The sequence below is a fragment of the Salarias fasciatus genome, chromosome 1 (genome assembly GCF_902148845.1).
Source record: "Salarias fasciatus chromosome 1, fSalaFa1.1, whole genome shotgun sequence".
NCBI classification, from domain to species: domain Eukaryota; kingdom Metazoa; phylum Chordata; class Actinopteri; order Blenniiformes; family Blenniidae; genus Salarias; species Salarias fasciatus.
This window is the reverse complement of record NC_043745.1, coordinates 15,196,126-15,203,084: the sequence shown is the minus strand read 5'-3', so window position 1 is coordinate 15,203,084 and position 6,959 is coordinate 15,196,126. Positions and strand designations below refer to the sequence as shown.

The following is a 6,959-nucleotide window of genomic DNA, read 5'->3' as shown; positions in this document are numbered from 1 at the left end:
TCTCAGTGTAGTCTTCTCTAGCAAACACATCTTCTCCTGCTGAATTAAAAAAACATCCATCCATCCATCTTCTAAACCGCTTCTCCTTTTCAGAGTTGCAGGTGGCTGGAGCTGATCCCAGCTGCTGTGGGCGAGGGCGGGGTACACCCTGGACAGGTCGCCAGTCTGTCGCAGGGCCAACACTTACAAACAACCATTCGCACATAGGGGAAACTTTACGGTGACCAATTAACCTGACATGTTTATAACCATGCATGTTTTTGGACCGTGGAAACCCACGCACACACGGGGAGAACATGCAAACTCCACACAGAAAGGCCCCGAGCCCCAGCCGGTAATTGAACCCAGGACCTTCTTGCTGTGAGGCACAAGCGCTAACCACTGTCCACCACGTGGCCCATTAAAAAAGAAAACAACAAAAACAAACGAACAAAAATAAAAAAAACAACAAGAATAAAGATGTTTTTATCCAGCAGCCTGCAGACGTGTGTGAATACCTGTTTTTGCAGCTGCGCTCCAACAAAGTCCCAGAGCATCACAACATCCAGTCTAAGAAACATTGAAGCAAAGTGTTTTGGGCATACAATGCGTTTTTGGACACTTTATCCATTACTTAATTGTCATGAATCATGCATGTTTGATCCAATACTCTGACATCTCAACGCTTGCACTCGCATTGCATCATTTTTACTCAGAATCTCATCTGCGCTGTTAACAGATTCTTTGCGTGTTAATGCCATTTCCATTTCTTCCACAGAGGCCCCTACAATGAGCAAGCACCAGCTTATCGGAAAGCAAGCATGTTACGAGCCACATGTAGCCTAAATGATTCACATCCACTTTCATGTGGGCACAGAACCATTAACCTTTGTCACATTTCATTTGGAGACTTAAGAGGTCCTCTAATGGATTGTGACAAATAAAAGGTCAACCTTATTTAGAGCCGGCTTCTGGGGAGGAAGTGAAGAAAATACAGTTGATATTGTTCCGTTCAACAGGTCAGTGCGACCTGCGTAAAAGCACTATTGGAAGTATTCCTGCAGCATCACTTTACTTCGGAAATGAGCAGAAATTAATGGAACTGATCTGTGGGGGGAAAAAAACCCCATCACCAATACCTCTTGACATAAAAGGTCAGCTCCAATTAGTGTTGGGATGTTTGTTACATTCACATTGCCTGTTAAATCATATAAAATGAAGAAGAAGCTTGGTGCAAATTCCTGTATGAAAAGAGAGGAACAGAATATAAAGTTGCTTTTATTTTCAGGCCAGTAACTGATTGCAGGCTTAACTTGAAACAGCAGCAGGGATCATTAGGTGAAGGTGTGCGAGTAAACACATCCGCGATCTCGTGAAATTAACTTGGCATGAGAACGTGAGGCAGCACTTCTAAAGGTTGATGCAGCAGCCATTCTGCCACAAAAAACTGTAACTGGAGAACAATCATCAATCATTCCAACTCAGTGGAACATTTCTTGTTTGTTTGCCCATGAGGTTGACCCTGTACTTCCAGATATCATTATGATTAGGTGCATTAAACCCATAAGGCATTGACTTTAAATCACTGACTTTAAAGTTCAGTTGTATTTAACTCTGTAAACAAGGACACCCAGCCGCCCAGTGCAAAAGGTGATAGTTAGGATGTGATCACTTCACCACAAAAAGCAGCTTTACTGACAGCAACAAGATGTGCTCTAGAACAAATACAATTTATGATAAATGAGTTTTATTTCAAAACGAACAAAAAGAAAGCCTCCCAAGTCAACTTGAAGTAATGATATTGTGTCCATGAGGCGAGAGCTTTGGCCACTAAAGCACAGTGCAGCTATACTTGTACTTTATTGTTGGAAATAAACTCTGAGCGCTGTACTTTAAGTTATGGAACATGTATTAGATACAAATTAAACAATGTCTCCAATAGAGTACACAGCAAACTCCACAAGGAACACTACAGTGTGTTTAAATGGTATTCTTAGAAAACTCAAACTGCTATAACTGTTGGAGAACTGTATTTTAAGTATCTAGTTCATCATATTGATTCCCAAATGCAACTTTATTGAATTAAAGTTTCAGTCATAAATCTGCGTAGAGTGAATAATGGAATATACAGGGCCCCAGCAAGAGTTCACTACAAATATTAGAGCTTCATTGAAAAGCACTTTAAGCCATTGTTCTGGAACTGACAGCCTTTTTCGTCCTAGATTTAAAGTTGTTATCCTTCCTTAGCCTGCTATTAATATAACCACCCATCTGCAGTGTGGATGCCAACAAGTACTACTTTCAAAAGATGCACTGGAAATGTTTGCACCACTGGTTAAGAGATCGTGATAACAAGCCTTGAAATGTGTGGACATCTTCAAAGAATCTGAAAGTCATGTATTCGGAGCTGGACTGCCTCTACAAAGCAACAACAAACAGCATGTACCCCACCTATATCACTGGTGCTTCTGATACAGAGCCTTTTTTTGTGAGGGTTTTTCTTCAATGTTTTTTCCCTGACGTTTCCTTTATGTGCAATCTTATCTGGACTCTGATATTCTGTGTGAAGGTAAAACCACATTCAGCGGGATGCAGTGCAGTGACTTTAGAAATGAGACACAAGGCGGATATAACTGCATCCTGAATGACAGTGCAACTTACAAATGTGCTATAACTCAAGCCTGCAGGCCGAAACATTGACATAATGGAAATTAATGAAGAGAGCTGTGAGAAGAGACTTCCTTATCTTTGTTCTTGTGCCACCTGCATCCCTCCTATCTTGTTTTCTGCCTATCTTTGTGCCAGATTGGTACAGACAGAGCAGAGGTGCGAGGATGACCCTGAGCTGTCATTGTTTTCCTACTAACGCCCTTCCTTCTCACTTCTCTCCCTCTCTCTGCTCCTCCTAAAGGAAGGCAGGCTGCACAAAGACAGGTGATTGCTGCTGCTTTAAGGTAAAAAAAAAATAAAAAAAAATAGTGTGCGTGCGTTTTGTCTCTTCCATTTATGTCAAAGCGAACAGAAAGTGTTTGGAATCACTCACCTGAAATGTCAGTGACTTCCTAACAGGGTGTCCATCAGTGCTTTTTCAAGCTGACAAGGGAGCCATTAGGCAGCACTGAGGGTGCGCCCTGTGGGGAAAAGGGGCGGGATTGTGATTTTTGTATCTGTTTGTGATAGAAAAGAAGGAAAGGAAATCCGCATCTGGAACACATCTGTACATGAAAGCTGTTAGAAGGCTTATTTATAGTCACCAGGCGGTTTGGGTCCACGAGCTTTGAAATGCTGTACACAGTGGTGATTATTACCTTTCCTGATTATAGCTGTTGCTTATGTTTCACTCATATTGACACACACACACACACACACACACACACACACACACACACACACACACACACACACACACACACACACACACACACACACACACACACACACACACACACACACACACACACACACACAGGTGCAGGCACCATGACGACACTGTGGACTATATGCAGCATGGACACAATCTTTAATCATGCTGTGGTCTGCTGCAGAGGGAGAATATACAGTGAAGCAGACACAAACACAAGGACACACACACACACACACACACACACACACACACACACACACACACACACACACACACACACACACACACACACACACACCTTCCCCCACCCGAAGCCCACCGCCTGCAGACCTACCATTCCCTAGTCCATGATGTAATGCTATCAGACCCCTCCTCTGCTGCCTCTCCCTCCCTCCGTCTCTCACACACCCCTCTCTCTCTCTTCCTTCCCCTCATTCTATTGGTGGCTCCCGTCTGCATCTGCTGGATCAGCTCTGACTCCCCCTTTGCACAACCACACACACACACACTCACACACATACACACACACACACACCCACACTCACACACACACACACACACACATACACTCACTTGCATGCACACACACACTCTCGCTCACACTCCCATGCTCCCTCTCTCACACACACTTTTACACATACACTACCAGGGGGATTCCTCCGCCACTGCAGCCTCAGCTCGCTCCACCTGGCTTCTGTCTTCTGCCGTGGGGGGGAGAGCACGGTGAGTCCCTCCTTTCTCTTATGACAGCCGGCAATTCGGGGTTCCCGATAAGACAAAAGGATAAAAGGACGTTTGTTTTATTCTGCAGAGAGTGACGCGCGAAACACCGGGAGGCACTGCTGCCACTGCAGCTGCAGGGGGGGAGAGGCTCGCAGCTGAGTTTGTGGTCGGAGTAATGAAGTGGTGTGAGGCTGCTCAGTTACTACAGATACCGGTCATCTTGGCTCTGGGTGCCATGGCAATCGATCCAGTGAGGTCTTGGCTCATTGTTTGCTGGTGTCCTAGTAAGGTGCCTTCACGCCATGTGTGAAGTGTGTGTGTGTGTGTGTGTGTGTGTGTGTGTCTTCAGAGAGCTAAGAAATTTATGCATACGTGTGCACGTGCAGCCAGAATTAAGAAGTCTAAATATGCTTCAGGGGGGCTGTGTGAGACATGCCAGTCACCTTGCTTTGAGAGGAGACGGAAGAGAAGAGCGGCGGTGGAAGCTGAATCGTTTGATTGTAAAAGAAAAACTGCTACTGCTGCATCCAGTGTCACTGATGCTTTAGATTGTTGTGCTTCCTGCCTGATGGACTGGAATGAGATACCGGCTACAATGAAGCCCTGACAGTCTAATTATGTATGGACGTTTCAGCTGTGCCTCTCGTGTCACCTACAAAACAGGGTGTGTGCTTGTGCTGTTAAGTTGTGTGTGCCTGTGACATTTGGACTCTTGCAGTGCTCCCTCTGTCCGCCCTCCTCTCCATTATGTGCACTGGGCTCTTTCATTGTGCAGCTCAATGACATTGAGTCTAATAGGAAAAGTAATTCCATTATTGCCTTTGCTTTTGACTGCTAAATGACACATTAATGATAATTGAACTGAGTGAAATGAAATCACTGGTGCATTTTTCTTCCCCGGTCAATGTTGACCAAATGATATTTTGCGATGCACTGCACTGCAACCTCACCTTTTGTATCCAGTCAGTTGAAATGTTAATATTTTATATGGCTGGTCCACTTCACATGTGGGCACTCATTACTTATTCATCCAGATGTTTTTTTTTTTTTTTTTCCCCCAATTCCTGCATTGTATGAAACACGAGGGGAAAAAAATCCAGAAAAAAATCACTTGTTTTCTGTTTCAGCACAAAAGTCAATTTGTTTTCCACAGTCTTCATCATTATTAAGTCGATTAGCACAATGGTTCGATCTGGAATTCAAACAAACCGCTGGTAATTCTGGAAATAAGTGCAATCCATCAATTTCCACCAACTTGCTGGCTCCAAACCAAACAGTTCTTATTTCCAAGCGTCATAATCTGCATGCCAATCTTCAATTATCGAACAAATACATTAGCTTAGCCGTGCCTCTCAAAATCTCCATTAATATCAATGATTACAGCTACAACCGCAGAAAAAAAAAAGAGGAACCCTGCCAAAGATACTTTGAACGTCAGCTGGCCTTATTCAGATTTCCTTCACCGCCTCATGGAACAGCGTGTGCAAATATGTTGGTGGATTTTTTAATCGATGATTAGCACATGAAACGACTCTTCCTCCAGGCTGTTTAACTCTGACACAGTCTCTGTAGGCATGAATGGAAAGTAATTAGGATGGTGGTCCAACTAAACAGCGGATAAACCAACAGGCGATGGGAAAGTGGAGTGCATGGCGTGGTTCTTTTTAGCTCCTGAAGCTGTATTTTGGTGCTTTAAAGGTTAGCGTACGGTCATACTGACACAGTTTATTGATTTTCTTTTTTTTTTCCAACCATTTTAATCCCATTACAGCTGAGTACAGTCACTGTGTCACTCGGTCTTCTTGGCCAAAGACATTTCATATTAAGACCAGGAGGTAATTTTGCAATAATATGCTGCCCTTTATAAACTTGGCAGAGAGTCTACATTTTAATTCTCTCTTGCTTAATGGATAACAGATCTTTCTTTGAATGCAAGCACTTCTTTTTCCAACTTCTTTTAACACAAATTGTAACTACAGACCCTCCCCTGAGATGGTATCAATGCTGCAAAGTTTTTTTTTTTGTTTGTTTTTTTAATAATACACTTGACCTGATATATTTTTAAGCATCAAGATGAAAGTAAAAGCATGCTATCGCCCGAAAAAAAAAAAAAAAATACAGGACCAACAAATTAGAAAGGTCAGTTGGTCCAGTGACTCTACAAGCTGTGCAACTAACACTGAAAGAGCTTCACATGACTCCCACCTCATCTCAGTTACTGTATAATTAAATACTCTGTGTGAGTCTGTGCACCAGGTTATACAAACACCTAAGCCTAACAGTTGGTTTCTCAGTTTCTCTTCTTTCTTTCTTTCTTTCTTTCTTTCTTTCTTTTTTAATCAAATTGCTTCATTGCCTTTTCCATTTGCTCCAAACAGAGATGCCACATGTATTTCTAAGAATAAAACATAAGATGACGTCGGACCTACTTTTGGAAAAACAACTCACTGCAGCTCTGGTTCCTCCATCCTGAAGTAAAAAAAAAAAAAAAAAAAACTGAGTCCCTTAGTGTACTCTTTCATTCAAACTGTTCAGCAGTTCCAGCAGACGTCACACTCACGACACTGTAAATAAAAGATTGTCAGCTGAACACGTTTTATCTTCCAACATCGGAACGTATTCAGTCTAACTTGCCTGCAGTCAAACTGCATTGATAAAAGTGGAAGACTGCACAATGACACAGCTGAAAACTCAAGGATACCTGGCACTGCACAGCGGTTTGGCCCAGACTAAACACACAACGGAAGATTGAGAGTAAAGCAAACTGTGGAGGAGGATCACTGTTTGACAAGTGAAAATCCTCCTCGTTTGTTTGTGCTCGCACTTGTAAATGTACGAACTAAAGAAGTGATAGTATTATCTTTGCTCATCTGTTTATATTTTGTTTTTGTTT

At 42.7% G+C, this 6,959-nt stretch overlaps 1 protein-coding gene across 2 annotated transcripts in view; it reads left to right on the top strand.

Annotated features, from left to right (window-relative positions):
• Positions 1-478: 478 nt before the first annotated feature.
• Positions 479-6,959, top strand: part of sema4bb (sema domain, immunoglobulin domain (Ig), transmembrane domain (TM) and short cytoplasmic domain, (semaphorin) 4Bb) — a 65,140-nt gene continuing 58,659 nt past the window's right edge. Inside the window, exon 1 of one of the 2 annotated variants that reach the window (XM_030088431.1) lies at positions 479-489. The gene's annotated coding sequence lies outside the window, so the exon portion shown is untranslated. Of the gene's footprint in view, positions 490-3,910; positions 4,067-6,959 lie in introns of those variants that run through there. The other variant, XM_030088423.1, reaches the window with a different exon arrangement.